Here is a 16,220-nt window from a genome sequence, read left to right on the forward strand (position 1 = left end):
AATGAGCATCAATCTAAGGTTAAAAAAAAAATTTCGGGTGAACTCCCGCTTTAAATCTCTAACATGCCAACTAAACAATTGCTCTGGTTTCTGAAGCTGGGGGGCTGCTGATGATGTCCTTTGAATCAGACACGGGCTATAATTTGATGTCTGTGCCCTCCCTCCTATTAGATCATTGGCAGTTAACGAAGCCATGCTCTGTCTGCCCCCACCATTATAGGAATTATCCTACAAACATATCAGGACTGTTGCTTTGGTAACTGGGTTATGTTATATGTTCTGCTTACACGCAGACATCACTTAGCGGAGTTCCTCTTTAGGAATGTTTATTATAAACAGATACATAATTGGAAATAACGTGGGGGGGGCGTTTAAGCAGGGAAATATAAAGAGACATAAGACAAGTGTGTTTTCCGAGTTTAGGAGACAGCATGCAGCTGGCAGGCTACTAATTAGAAATTAACTCTAATTATGGCTCATTTAACATGCAACCCATGCAGATGGGCCACTGCGGGTCTGGCAGGAGTTGTGCATCCGCTCCTTGTCTGACTTGCTCTTATGTGTGGTGGGGGTGAAAAAGTATTCCTTTGTGACTCGCAAACCATGTCAAATGAGGAATGATGTCAACACGGAAAGGTTAGGTTCACTTTTTGCTCACGTTATGTAACTTCATAGCTGGTGTGAATGGGCCTTCAGACTCAGACGCTTGAACTCAGACTTTACAATCATGTAACATGGATGTTGCAATCCCCTACAGAAACGCAAGTGAATTTTCCTAATCTTCGCCTAGGTGATTAGAGCGAAAGTTCTCCTCTGCCCGCAACCTTTTGGGACATGTCCCAGAAGGCTGTGCGGCCAGTCACTAAGCGCAGCGTGGCTCATGCATTCACACTGGGCAGTCAGCTGTAAAGCCTCAAGGATCCACAGCTGGCTGCCCACAGTTAACATGCCGGTGCCAGGGACCCGAAGACCTGTGAAGAACCGGTCCAGGTGAGGAAGGCACCTGGATCCTTAAACAAGTAATTGTCTGTTTATTAGTAGGATAGTAGGTTCGATCGGTTCGTCCGATGAAAGCGGTCCATCGGTCCGTTTTCATCAGACAAACCGATCGTGTGTACAGGGCTTTAGTGCCAGTTCACACAGGGGCAACCCGGCTTACAAGGCGATTTGGAGGCGACTTCAGCGTGACTTTGTGCACCTTACAACGTGACTTAAAGTTGCCTCCAGGACAGGTGACTTTGGCTGTGACCAATCACAGAATAATCAGCTCTGTGGGAGGGAGGGGTTTCTTTTTCCTGTAAAGTTGCTTTAAAATAGATGGAGATTCGACCCGGAGGCAACTTCCATTGAAATCTATGGGTACAAGTTGCCTAAAAGTCGCCTTGATGTAGTACAGGAACCTTTTCTGAAGTCAGAGCAACTTCAGTAGTGTACATTAAGACAGCTCTCATTCACTTAAAGTGGTGGTTCACCCTAAAAACAAGTTTCTACCATCAAATCCAGCATAGTAGCATGAGCTACAGTATGCCTTTATTTTTATTTTTTGCGCCGTACTCACAGTTTACTGCCGTAGTGAAGTTTCAGACTCCCCGCGGGGAATGGGCATTCCTATGCAGAGGGAAGATGATTGACGGCCGCCTATGGCGCGTCACGCTTCCCGAAAATGGCCGAAATAGGACTTGGCTCTTCACGGCGCCTGCGCAGTCAGCTCCGATGTCTGTGCGCAGGCGCCGTATAGCGCCGAGTCCTACTCCGGCTATTTTCGGGAAGCGTGACGCGCCATAGCCGGCCGTCAATCATCTTCCCTCTGCATAGGAACGCCCATTCCCCGCGGGGAGTCTGAAACTTCACTACGGCAGTAAACTGTGAGTACGGCGCCAAAAAATAAAATAAAGGCGTATTGTAGATCGCGCTAGTATGCTTGATGGCATGCTAGAAAAAAAAATAATTTTTAGGGTGAACCCCCGCTTTAAATGGAATTTCTTATGTCCAGCGACTTGGGGCAAAGTCGGATCCCAAGTCGCTGTAGTGTGAACCGGCACTTCGGAAATACTGTAAATCAACATATATTGTAACTGTATGTTATAATTTTTTTACGAAATTGAGATATACTATATAGTGAATTTAACTTTGCAGTTCTCTTGCATGTTGTCCATGTTTTTTGAAAACACAGGAAACTTATAATTTGCTGGATATTTGTGTGCAGAGTACTTTGTCCCACAACTCTACCATTATCTCAGATATCTTTATTTCCTATAATCTCCTATACGGTGTACATAGTTATCAAACTGTCCCTTTAGGTATCTTGCCAATTATATTTGGGTTGTAAGCATTATCTGTAAAAACTCACACACACCGCCATACCTGATACACGGATATCTTTAAAAACATGCATTGACTTTCTGTGATCCCGGAAATCTCATTTCGCAGAAGTAGATTTGCTGCATGGATGATTAGGGATTGTGTATGTAATACCAGACAAGAGATTCATTCTACAGAGACGGGGTGAGGAGCTTATTGTATGACCTCGGGTCAATTTATGTCCATGAAATCCATTTAGATCCCATTTCACACTGAGCTTGCCCCAACTTTGATAAGGTGTCACATACCATCACTATAGCAGCTGGTATAAATTACACCTGTGATTTCACATGGGGATAAACATCTACTAAACTCAGTGTAATGTCTATGTCTAGCTTGCTTTAGTAGCTTACTAGATACATTTTAAGCCTGGGTATAGATGTTACATGTGGTCAGGAAGCAATCCGACTATTGGAAAAATTCTACTCTTATACGGGGGAATAATGTACTGTTTCCACCAATTTCTCTCCTATTAACCTTTTCCCGAATTGTGGTGAGCCGACAGTATTCCCGTTGCTGCAACCACAGGCATCTGATGAGAATGTGGTGTCCACCACTCATAAAATATTATATTGTCTGAAAGGTGGGTATTGAAACATTGCTATTTTTCGTTCTCATAAGGTCAACCGGTGCCAAAAGGTGGTTGCTTGCACTTTTCTCTTCCTTCTCCATTGCTTGCACACTGTAGGGACACAAACATCCATGTTTATCCCCATAACTGTGACAGAAGGGATCTCCTAATGGTTGGATTGTACTTGCTCATCTGACCATCTTAAAGTCATATTAAATGCATTTTTTAACAAACATGTCATACTTACCTGCTCTGTGGAATGGTTTTGCACAGATCAGCCCCAATCCTACTCTTCTCAGGTTCCCCATTGACACTCCTGGCCCCTCCCTTCTGCCCCCCATAGCAAGAAGCTCACTCATGAGCCGTTGCTCTTTGTCCATTCATACGTGGAGCGCTGCTCAGCCCCACCCCCACTCTTTCTTCATTGGCTCGCTGCCTGTGATTCACTGTCGCAGGAGCCAGTGGCTCCCGCTGCTATCTATGCCAATAAGAAGGAAGAGACCAAGGAGAGCCCCTGCTCTTTTGCACAACGCTGGATTTAGATGGGGCTCAGGTAAGTATAATAACGCGCACACACGATCGGATTTTCCGTTGGAAAAACCTTGGATGGTTTTTCCGACAGAATTTCGCTCAAGCTTGGCTTGCATACACACAGTCACACAAAAGTTCTCTGAACTTTCGACTGTCAAGAACGCGGTGAAGTACAAGACTACGACGAGCCGAGAAAATTAAGTTCAATGCTTCCGAGCATGCGTCAAATTGTTTCCGAGCATGCGTCTGAATTTTGCACGTCGGAATTGCTACAGGCATTAGGCTACATTCACACCTGAGCGTTTTGTCGCCTGAAGCGCGACGCTCAAAAACGCTAGAGGGGAAAAATAAATTAGAGGGCGGGAGCGTTCGTAATGGAGTAAGCACATTCATCACGCTGTAACAGACAGAAAAGCGCGAAACGTCTTTTACTAACACAAAATCAGCTAAAGCAGCCCCAAGGGTGGCGCCATTGGATTTGAACTTCCGCTTTATAGTGCCGTCGTACGTGGTTTACATGTCCGCGTTCTGACACAATCGTTGAAAAAAATCCATCAGACCGTTCTCATCGGATGGACCGATTGTGTGTATGCAGCCTTAGACAGAAATTATTCCGTTTTAGTTGTATGCCAATACTAAAATGTAGGAGGTAGGAAAGGGCAGGCGTAAGCTGGTCAAAGTTAAAAAGTTATTAGGTGGCTCAAACACTCTAAATTCCTACCCCCCCCCATGAACAAACTTCCACGCATCTGACTCCCAACCCTATGTAGACTTTCCATTGATGTAATAACTTGACTACCACCTCTATGACCATATGATTGTTAATCAATGTTTGCTTTGTACCCTATTCAATTTGTAAACTTTACAATAAAAATTGAGTTAAACAAATAAAAAGTTATTAGGTGCCTAGCTTCTAGGGCACTCCACTCAAAACGCGACCATTGATGGTGTCATCTCTAGGTTCCCTTTAAACATGGGCGGCTTTATTCTGGTCTCTACGGTGTCCTGTTTAATTTCACCTACCTAACTTAAAGTGGAGGTTCACCCGGAAATGTTAATTTTTAACATTAGATTCATGCTCATTTTGTCAAGGGGAATCAGGTAGTTTTTTTTAAAACAAAGCAGTATTTACCGTTTTAGAGAGCGATCTTTTCCGCCGCTTCCGGGTATGGGCTGCGGGACTGGGCGTTCCTATTTGATTGACAGTCTTCCGAAAGGCTTCCGATGTCGCATACATCGCGTCACGAGTAGCCGAAAGAAGCCGAACGTCGGTGCGGCTCTATACGGCGCCTGCGCACCGACGTTCGGCTACTTTTGGAAAATCGTGACGCAATAGATGCGACCGTCGGAAGCCTGTCGGAAGACTGTCAATCAAATAGGAACGCCCATTCCCGCAGCCCATACCCGGAAGCGGCGGAGAAGATCGCTCTCTAAAACGGTAAGTACTGCTTCGATTTAAAAAAACTAGCCGATTCCCCTAGACAAAATGAGCAGGAATCTAAGGTTAAAAAAACGTTATTTCCGGGTGAACCTCCACTTTAATACAGAAAGCTATGGTATTCTATTTTCTAATACTTGCCCATTCACACCAGAATACATTTCTAGATGTTTGATAGACATTCTTTAGGTTAAAAAGGCTATCTCCATCTACAGATACGGTTCAGATAAAGCAGAATTGTAGAATATTTGTTCAGGTACCTTTGTGACTAGCATAGTTAGGCCAAACCTTACAGAATATAGAAATTCACCACAAATGCTTTAAACATTTTAAACCAGTTGGAAGATGGGTGTTTTTGTAATTATGTTTGCAGAGGGATGACTTTTGGGTGTGCGGTGGTTTAAAAGTGAAATTAGAACAGAGTAGTCCTCGAAGGGACCAGCAAATTTAATTGCATTTATCTCGAGCATTAAATGAGTCTAGTTATGCAGGATCTTTTTTTTCTGCCTAAAGGAAGTACACTAAACCATTCAACAGAAAGAGATTTGCCAACGGGATTTAACAGAGATTAATCTTTTTCCCATGAGATTTAATGATATGTTTGAGGTTTGTGTAGAAAATGAAAGGGTCATTGCCTACCAGCATGAGAAACAAACATCATACAAATTCTATAAGAAAGTAGAAAATTTAAGCTATTCATTTCCCAATAAATCTTTGAAATAATTAAACTGTATTTTTAAAAATCATGTTAAAAAGTTAACTAACAATTTATTTGGCTGAATAACTCATACCAGTTTATTTTAAAGCCGAACTCCGTGTCAAATAAATGGCAAAAATGATTGCACTGGTGTATTCATTAATACATCATTTAGGCCCATTTCAGACGGAGCGGAATCTGTTCGCCTGCTCAGTGGGGGATCTCTCCACTGATCCCCACTGAGCAGGCAGATGACACAGCCCGCTGTTTTCTATGGGGCGGTCAGATGTAAAAGGACTGCCTGTTCATTTCCATCCAACTGTCATCCAATCCGCCAATATCATCAATATCTCCCTCATTTGGCACCATCCCTGATCCTCAAATCAATATGATTAGTCTTTCCACCAATCCTCCATCGCCTGGCGTGGGAGAAAATCTTGCAATAAAGCTATATTAAATGTGCCTCTTTAAGGATACCAACACTATCTTATAACATCACCAAGTAATTTTATTACACATTTTAAAATAATAATAAAAAAAAACACAATACAAAGGTACACAAATGCCATTTCCTTTTTAGATGCAATAACGCATATCATGAAGTCATAAAGTAATACAGTAGAACAGATCTCATATGATTTAAGGCTGGCATCATGGATCAACACGTTTCGCCAAGATTATACTTCCTCAGGATCCACGCCATTCAATGACACATGATGGGAGTGTACAAAAAAATATCAAACATTGAAAATGACGTAATAATGAATACAAAAAACAAGGAATATACACATGTTTTCATTTTCTCTCTAATACAATATTACACCAACCAAGGTTAGGTTCCCCATGAGTGAAAGGGGGGGGGGGGAGTCTGGAGCAAAAAAAATCCCTTTATTGTAAGTTTCTCTCTCACGCCAGACAATGGCATGATCGGTGGAAAGACTAATCATATTAGAAAAAAATATATTTACTTACCTAATCCTCCATTCCTCTCCACAGCTAGACCTGTCCCAGGAGCATCCACACTCTCACTCTCCACCATGCTTGAGTCCTGATGTCACCAAGATCAGATCAAGGTTCCATAGCCCTGCTCTGGACATCAGAATACCAATGAACAGTCTGCAGCTGGATTGTGGGGGAGCGCCGCCTGTCGGGGGTGTGGAAGATCATATAAGTAAAACAATATCTCCTCTCCCGTAGACAAAACAAGCAATTAACCTTTGAAGCTCAGGCACAACACCACCACTGAGATCATTTCTATTTTGATCGGAGTTGGGCTTTAAGGAACGTTTGGCCTTGTGCACCTCAAGTTTTATTCTATAAGGATTTTTTGTTTTCAAAGGAAAAATTGTAATTGTACTAATTATAAATAACAGAATTTTCAGCCATAGCCAATAAAATTGTAAATTGCTTTTGTATACATCTTGGCTGGTGAAGCAACACGCCAATGACAACTTACTGCATTGTAGGCCATTATAGAGGGATCTTCTAAGATGTGCCAAATACTACCTGTCTATAGCTGGCTGTAGACTCAAGAGCTTACACAGATACCACTGCCCATATTTGTATGGCCAATTGTATGCGTGTATGATTGTGTGCATTATCATCACTATCACCATTATAAAATGCATAAAATAGGAACTAGCGGCTTTCATTGCCTTCCTGTTGGAAGTCAAAGACTAGCTCAGAATCAGCTATGTTCTCTCATAAAACTCAAGTTTGATGGATGTTTGACAAGTACAAGTGAAAACAGGTGACAGTTCAGACTCGCAGTATCTTCGTGACTCACCCGTGAGAAAGCGAGAGTAGCGTGAAACCACATTTTTGTTAGTATTAATCAGTATTGCACTTCTATTTCCATAAACATTGACACTGTTCTCATTAAACAATAGCCTCTTCTTGAGCCAAATGGCTTTAGCAACAGCTTCCCTTCCTGTAATAAGGACATGTTCTGCACCATTATAACATGGTGTACTGTGGTATATATAACATCGAACATTTGGCACTTGAGTTTGTTTTACCAAGGCATACAAGTTTGTATGTGAGCTCCACCATCTGATTTGTCTGTACTAGCTCTGCTCTTGACAGAATGCTCAAAAACCGTTGTGTAACTTTATAAAGCTTCTATTCCTCAGGAAATGAACTGGTTCTTGCAAACAAAATTTGACAGTTTACACTGTCGATGGCGGTGTTTTAAGTAATTGGATTTTTGTAATGGTTCGCCAGTCATCAACTGTGGATTAGCATTGCAGAAATAAAAACTTTGCCTTTGTTGAGGTTTGAAGGTTCACAATTGCAAGTGGAGTTTGAACTTCTGAATGTCTCTGGGAGGTTCCTTCATCAGCTTTCGACAGTCATGTCTACCTGGAAGGCGACCCCCATGGTGGACATGGGATACATTGGAAGAACCTATTTGCCGGATGGAGTTTAAAGTGGAACTTTATACACATTTATACTTTATTTACTTGGAGGCTTTTTATTGCAGAAGAGACATCCTGTGTTTTTCTACATTAAAGGAATCTTGCCTGCCTGATAGCAATCTTTTTCTTGAAGTCCACATAGCTGCGCATGCGCAACTCATTGTACACTTTCGTCAGCTGTCGGGATAAATGAGCTCCTGCAAATGCAAGCTAGTTACTTCAGCCCCTCACACCAATCAAGAGGGTTAAAAATCCTGAATCAGAAAGAAGACAAGCCACTGGGTTAAACAAAAATTAGAACTTGTAGTGTGTACAAGGCTTAATGCTCCAGTGGTGACCTGTCCCTTCCAGTGAAAGGCTACCGATCCTGATTCGGTCTGCATGAGGTCTGAGGACCTTAGACAGCAGGAGCGCAGGGAGGAGGAGGCTGCCGGGATTGGTCTAGCAGGGGGCAGGAGCAGCCGGTTCATTAGGGGCACAAGGGTGCCGCCCCCCTGCATGGTGTACGCTCTAGTTGGCTTGAAAAAGGTTGGGCTCGGGGTGCAGTACTTGTGCCAATAGAAAATTTATATTTGCTATTGGCTTCCGGCTTCTCCTTCCAGCCAATTAGGACAAGAGGCAGATCGGGTTGGCCGAGAGGAGAAGCCATGGAGAGGTGAGCGTGGGTGAACCATCACCATGGAGGGGTGAGTGCAGGTGGGACCATCATCGTGTAGAGGCTGAGTGTGGGCGGACCTGGGGGGGGGTTCAGCACCAGTCGCCACTGGCAGAGGGTCAGGTAAGTAAAACTGCTGTGCTCTTTTACTAGAAAAGACCAAGCAGCTAATCCCGGCAGTACCTTTGATGCCCCACTGCAAGCAAGGACATTGAGATTTCCCGGAGATCCGTTTTAATCACCTCTTCATAGCAAAGCTGTAATAATAAAGCCGAAATTACTTAGAAAACACATTTTCTGCTATCAGAGACGTGCACCTTTGTACTTTTTAAAGTAAACCTGTCACAACCTGGGCAATTGATTCGGAGCATTTGAAAAATTTGAAAAATTGCAGGAAAAGTCTAGCTTGTCACGCACCTTCCTTCCTTCCTGGTGTTTGGGAGGGAAGGACATCACACGTCTTCAACAGGAAATGTCAGAATTTTTTTAAAACAACTTTATTCCACGATTATTTTTGCGTTTGCATTTTTTCATTAAATTCTCCATTTGAGTTGCCCAATGGGATAGGTTTACTTATACTGCATGAGCAGGCAAACAAAAGTTTATGCTGGCCAGCTAGGATAAGTGACTGTTGAGGATAATGAGTACTATGTGAAAAGAATACGGAGAAATACATTCTGAATATTCAACGAGATTCCGAAGTATTGAAGCCTCGGCACACTCATTTGTAGCTTCAAAGGGACATCTAACACAAAGATAAATCATGTCCGACATTAGACAGCCTTCATATTTCTCTGCCCATGTGCTTTGGGGTGTGTGTGAGGTTTATTTGTGGTATGTGGTACACATCATGCCTGAATGACAAAAATTCTTCTTTGTCATTGTGGGTTTTATTACATGGAGACAACTGTAGCAGCTGAGCTTTGCCTTTTACTGGTGGCGTCCCCTTTTCTGATTTGTTGTGGTATTACAAAATTTTGATACAGTCATCGTCTTTTAGTGGTAATCCATGCTGGCGACATAAAATGATAACCAAGGAGCACAGAATTGCAATCGACCCGACCAAGGTGGCATTATTTAAATACGTCTGCACAAGTTCAAAACTAGCCAACCAATTGATTCAATTCACAATACTATGATAGAAGGACAAGTATCTTTATTATTCTTATTTCATTCGAATTTTTACTACTGATTTAATCTAAATATGTTTATTTTATGTGTTAGCTTTGTAGGCCTAAAGCTAGCTATAGATGGATTGAAATTTTGTGTGGTTCAGCATGGGCTTGCTGAATTTCGATCCATGGGTGGCTGTCCCCGTTCAACAGAATTTGATCTTAAAGCGGTGGTTCCCCCTTAAAAACAAATTTTTTTTATTCCACTGCCCCCCCCACATTCCATCACGATTAAGGCTCTTAATATTTTTTTCCTGCTGTACATACCTTAGTACAGCATATTCACCCGTGCATCCGGGTTGCGAGTCCCGCGGGAGTGGGCGTTCCTCACAGGCTGTTGATTGACGTTTTCCCCAAAAACGAGCTCTCCCCCCGTCGCGCAAGCCGCGTCACGATTGGCGAAAGGAGCCGAACGGCGATGCGAATGCGCAGTATAGCGCCGACTCGCCGTTCGGCTCCTTTCGCCAACCGTGACGCGGCTTACGCAACGGGGGGAGAGCTCGTTTTTGGGGAAAACGTCAATCAACAGCCTGTAAGGAACGCCCACTCCCGCGGGACTCGCAACCCGGATGCACGGGTGAATATGCTGTACTAAGGTATGTACAGCAGGAAAAAAATATTAAGAGCCTTAATCGTGATGGAATGTGGGGGGGCAGTGGAATAAAAAAATGTTGTTTTTAAGGGGGAACCACCGCTTTAACTTCTGTCAAATGGACTTGTTGAAAAACGTGAGCAATTTGTGCTTGCTTCAGCAGGACATATACTAAAATTGGAACAATACAGAGAAGATTAGCATGGCCCCTACGCAAGGATGACACGCAAACCCGTGAAGCGTTCCATAAAAAAAGAAAAATTTGAGTAATTTGTTAGTTTTTTTCCAGCTCAAGTTGGACAGCAGCTTCCCGAATCAAAGGAACATACAGGGGGTCCCCAAGTTACGAATATCCGAGTTGCGAATGACTCTTACTTACGAACGGGGTGTTAGTGAGGAGCTCCAAGAATCCTGCACTTCATCCTTAGGCCCCATTCACACCTAGGCGTTTTTACGCCTGAAGCGCACTGCTCACAAACGCCAGAGGGGAGAATTAACATTATTCCCTATGGTGACTGTTCACACCTGAACGCCCAAACGCCTGTCGCGCGAAGCTCAAACAAGTCCCGGACCTTTTTTTGTCGTGCGTATCGTGCGGTTTGGGCGTATTTGAGCGTTTTTTTTTCCCATAGAAAGTAATGGGAAACGCGCAAATTGAGTGTATCGCGCAACAACGGGCGTTTGCTACGGGCGTTTCGTCGCTTTAATAAATAGAACTTGTCGCCCATGCAGAAGATTAAAAAAATCTACCAACATAGCAACAAGTGATGAAAAGATGATCATTTTTCCTATTGGCTAAAATAAAAAACGCCGAAGTACAAAAACGTCGCACGACGCTGTATGCAAACGCACAAATACGCGCGACAAAACGCCAGAAAAAAAACGCCCAAAAAAACGACCGACGCTCAGGTGTGAATGCAGCCTTAGTCATCCAAGCACATAAACGCTCAAAAACAACCTAATTACCTGCCTGCCTGTTCCTCTCCATACCCTGCTGTGTCCTGTGCCTGTATTGCGGCGATCCCACACACCCGCAGCTGCCACCATCTTCCTGGCCTGTGCCTTGCTGGAGTGAGCCGTTCCTGGCCTTGCTGCGAGTTAAGGGGCCCCCTCGTCATCCTGCCTGCCCATCCACATGTCTGGTACGGTCCGTTGGCCTGCTGGGCCCCTAAAACCGCCCGCCGCGGCCTGGTCCCGCCTAGTTTAGCCTAGTGAAGCCTGCAGATCACCGCTCTTTCCTGCGCCTCTGTTCTGACTTCGACTTAAGAACAGACCTACAGTCCCTATCTTGTTTGTAACCCAGGGACCCCCTGTACCTCCTAAACCGTAAAGTTATACTGCAGTAGGCAATATTAGAGCTAGTATTCGGTAGTCCGTCAGCAGCTTTCCATAGAAACCAAATTTGTCCAAAGAGTAGTCAGGCTGACAACTGCTCCAAGGTCACATGAAGGACTCATTCACATGGGTCCACACACTGATGGATGAGCAGCCTTTAATGAATACAGTCTGTGTCCAGAGTTGTTCATCTGTTCTTGTCCACATGTGATGGCTCCGGTGTGCGTACACCAATGACATCTTGTGAATGAGGCCTAAAGTAGTGCTCCAGTCAAAACTATTTTTGTAGATTTTGAATATCGCAAAGCAAACTCCTGACACAAGATGACACCAGTCAACAGGCTGGAGTTCAGCGCTAAATAAATAGCTTTTCTAGTGTTTTCTATTCACATGATTAATATTTAAGACTGTTAGATATGCAGTAGCATAGTAGTGCCCGGTATGGGAGAGAAACGATTTTTGGTGAAATCCAACAAGAAGTGGCGGAGTGCGTTCATTGGAGAAGGTAAACCCGTGATAAAAGAGGTGTAAGTGAAGTCCTCAGCTGCTGACTTTCTGGCGGTGATAAGATCACTCTTGGATATGTGGTTAGGATCGCATAGCGGGAAACAGTCATCTTGCTTTGAGGTTTGTTTAAACTGTTTATTTGAACAGAAAAGTCAGATACAGCCAACTTATTTCAGGGGCGACTTGACTTGATTGTAGTGAGAGCAGCTGACTTGTTCTTTGTCTTAATTTTTTTTTTCAAATAGCTACATGTATTTACATGTTTGCACTATGAATAAGGATAAGTATTGGATGCACAATGATCTTAAAAAATTATTCGAAATATGGCCACCACTTTTGGCATAATATCATAGTCAGAAGAGCATCAGGTAGACATAGGATATGAGAGGTGTTGGTCCCTTGGGCCCCTTTCACACAGGGCGGATCATTGATGACCACCCTGTCTTTTCTCCGCTCTCCCCTATGGGGGGATCGGATGAACACGGACCGTCTGTCCGTGTTCACCCGATCCGCCAGACGGATGGAAAAGTAGGTTTTTCCTCCGTCACACTTTGGCGGGTCGGATGTCAGCGGGCATGTCACCGCTGACATCCGTATTTAGAGGAGCACGGAGCGCCTGTTAAGGTCCGCCTTAAAAACTGGCAGGCGGACCTGAACGGGCCGCCCGTGTGAAAGAGCCCTTAGAGTTCCATAAGGTGAAGCTGAAGAGGCAGAATAAGGACCCATTGTATGGCTCCGTGTGCCCACTAGAAAAATAAAAGAAGAGCCTTTATAGTGTAGGGCATATCTATATTATACTGTAGTTGTTGGTTCAGAAAAAGTTATGAGTATTTATTAGAAAAGCAGAATAACTTACATCTGGTGGGGTAAAACACATGGCCATCCATACTTTTAGGTGGCGAGGGCACACTTTGGGGGGTCCAAATCCAGGAAGCAAGAAACTTTTGTATGTCACCCTAAACTGAGGAAGTGTCAAATGTGAGACACGAAACGCGTCTTTGTCATTCATCACACAGTAAGACTCCGGTTTATTCTTAGACACACCACAATCCTATCACACGCTCCATCAGGCCTCTTATCCTGGTAGACATTAAGACATGTAATGGTCACCAAAGGGTTCTTTGTCTTCAGTGAGCAGAGAGTGGGGACTATCAGTCACTGGTTCTCTGCTCTACCCTTTCAGTGTGCAGGCACTCAGCGGGCCAGCTGCTGACCAGGAATCTGGGCAGATCTCAATATTAAAGCCGGTACAAGCTTAGTGATGTCAGCCGACAGCAGACTGTAGCCCACTGTAGGCTAAATACGAGTCATGGGAGTGCAGAAGTAAGTGCACCCCTGTAAGCCAAAGGAGAAGTAGGGCCAAAGGAGCTGGCATGTCAGCTTCCTGTATGCTTTAGGAACACAACCCAGGAATTAAAATCTTAACTGAGCAAGTACCAAATTCCTGAATGTTCTCTGTATAAATGTAAGTAATGTAATACGAGAATTCATTTTTATTTAATGGTCACTGAGAAGAGTGAACGATGAAATTTAACAAGTAATCTTTCTGAAATGATGGCTCTGTGAATTTACAGGGTATTTTACCTCAGAAAATTTTGTTGCATGAGATAAGTTAAAGTTGGGTCAGTGTCGGGCTTGTCTCTGCTGCCAGGAGCACAGGGTAATAAACTGTTGAGCAATAAAGGTGAATTGTGAACTTGGCCTAGTTTGTAGGAAACCTTTTATGAGAGAAATATGTAAGCTGCCATTGCTGACCTTCTTTTGTAAATGCTAGTTTCGTGGAAGTCATATGCTGACTCTTTGGTTATAAAACGTTAACGGGGGGAACAAGTAACCAGCCCATTTGATCAGATCAGTGGGCCTTTAGCCATAATATGCTGGCATACAAAGGATAATAGCACATTATGGTAGACTTACCTTGGAAGGGATCCACACCAGCGCTGTTGTATCAGCGTAGCGGTCAGAGGTGCTTCCACCTTCTTTTGATCTACCTTGCACGTTTGGACTCCTCGGCTGCTTGATTGACCAGGCCAGGTTGGCATTGCTTGCATGCATGCACACAAGAGTCACATTGTCTCAAGCTCACTTGCAGGCGCTGACATCTTCACTCGGTCCTTTTCTGGGTTTTCGATCTTTGGCCATCATGCCTGGACAGGCTGGAATAAGGTAACTCCCATGCATGCGCATAGGAGTTCATTTCTTCCCAGCACCTGCCAGATGCTGAGATTGTATACTGAGCTACTCATACAAAGCTCAGTGTCTATTGCAAAGAATCTTGCAAACAGGAAGGTAAGAAGCCTTTGTTGATTAAAGTGTTGATTTACAAGAAGTAAATAAGCTGTTCACTATACAAGTACATTTTCACTCTGCAAGGGAATATTCTCTTAGTTTAGTGAACGTGCAAGCTCTGCTGACTTCATGTGCAATCATGTGTAAGCAAAAAAAAATATGGGCCAGATTCAGTAAGGAGATAAGACGGCGTATCTCCAGATACGCCGTCGTATCTCTGAGTTGCGGCGTCGTATCTATGCGCCTGATTCTTAGAATCAGTTACGCATAGATTTGATTAAGATCCGACCGGCGTAAGTCTCTTACGCCTTCGTATCTTAGTTGCAATTTTACGCTGGCCGCTAGGTGGCACTTCCGTCGATTTATGCAAGGAATATGCTAATTAGGTAGATACGCCGATTCTCAAACGTATGTATGCGACGTTAGCCCTATATATGTAGCACTACACCCGAAGGAGCTGCTGGTTTAGATTTCGGCCTGCCGTTACCTTACTGTTCCATACACTCGTCTCAGGGGTTCTCTTTAAAGAGTTGTCCACAAGACATGTCTGCACCAACACAAAGTCTCTTTCAAGGTTTTTATTGAACAAAGTTCTCCAACAGAGGGGTAGAGGGATGGGGAGACTCAGGTGTACCTTTGCTTTGCGGATCACAAGTACACATTTAGATCCAGAGGATTCATTTGGTTCCACGCTGGATTCTAGCAACCACCAGATAGGCCTACTCTGACCGGCCTAGAAGCTGGTGCGAAGCTCGCTAGAGTCTCTGCCACAGACTCCATAAATCCGTCGGGTTGTCCCACGATCTTCTGCCACAAAATCGTGCGACTACTCACGCACTTTGTAGAAATTTCAATAGAGTACATAACTCACGGTGCCAAGAGTCTTTCAGCCAACCCGGCAGCACAGTGAGGTAAAATAACAGGAAAAGTCCCTCATTTGAATCCCAGTAGTTCAGCTCCCTTGGCGTAGGTGAAGCAGTGGACTAGTAGGCCCCAGCAACTTCCAGGCCTACTCTGTTATGAAGCCTCGGGCCAGCTGGCCCTGAGGCCAGAAACAGCTCACACCTCACCTGAGGACAGGAGGGCCATCAGGTCAGGTTCGAAAGACCCCGCCAAAACCACGTCCGTTCCACGTCCGACTGTATGCAAACACCTGTATCGCTGGGCACAGCCCATTGTGGTCATGTGAATAAAGCTCTAAGGATAGCTTTCTTTTCTATTCTTGTGCTTTGAGAACATTTATCACAAGCCCAGCTTAATGTAATCTAGAATCCAATCATGTGCTGCTGCAGTGCGTGCACATGTGCTGTGTGAGAATACGGAGAGTACACAGCAGTGGAGCAGAGAGATGGTTTCAGTGGGAATCTCTAATGCCTCGTACACACGATCAGTTTTTCTGACAGGAAAACCGTGTTTTTTTTTTCAGCAGGAAAACGGCTGAAATTTGTCTTGCATACACACGGTCACTCAAATCTTGGCTGAAAATTCCGAAAGTCAAGAACGCATTGATGTACAACACGTACGATGAGCCGATTCTGCTTGATTCTGAGAATGCACGTTTTTTTTGCGCGTCGCAATTGCATACAGACAAACGCGATTTGCATTAGGAATTTTTCCTGTCACTAAAATTGAGATCCTGCTCTCACTCTTTTCTT

The 16,220-nt window shown here is 44.0% G+C and overlaps 1 protein-coding gene and 1 non-coding gene across 3 annotated transcripts in view; both read left to right on the forward strand.

Moving 5' to 3' along the window:
* BCAR1 (BCAR1 scaffold protein, Cas family member) overlaps positions 1-16,220 on the forward strand; it is a 207,461-nt gene that overhangs the window by 117,491 nt on the left and 73,750 nt on the right. The window lies entirely within an intron of this gene.
* LOC120918050 lies at positions 10,582-10,688 on the forward strand. The gene has a single exon (XR_005744265.1). It is a non-coding gene; the product is annotated as a U6 spliceosomal RNA (small nuclear RNA).

Source organism: Rana temporaria, chromosome 11, assembly GCF_905171775.1.
Source record: "Rana temporaria chromosome 11, aRanTem1.1, whole genome shotgun sequence".
Taxonomy (NCBI): Eukaryota; Metazoa; Chordata; class Amphibia; order Anura; family Ranidae; genus Rana; species Rana temporaria.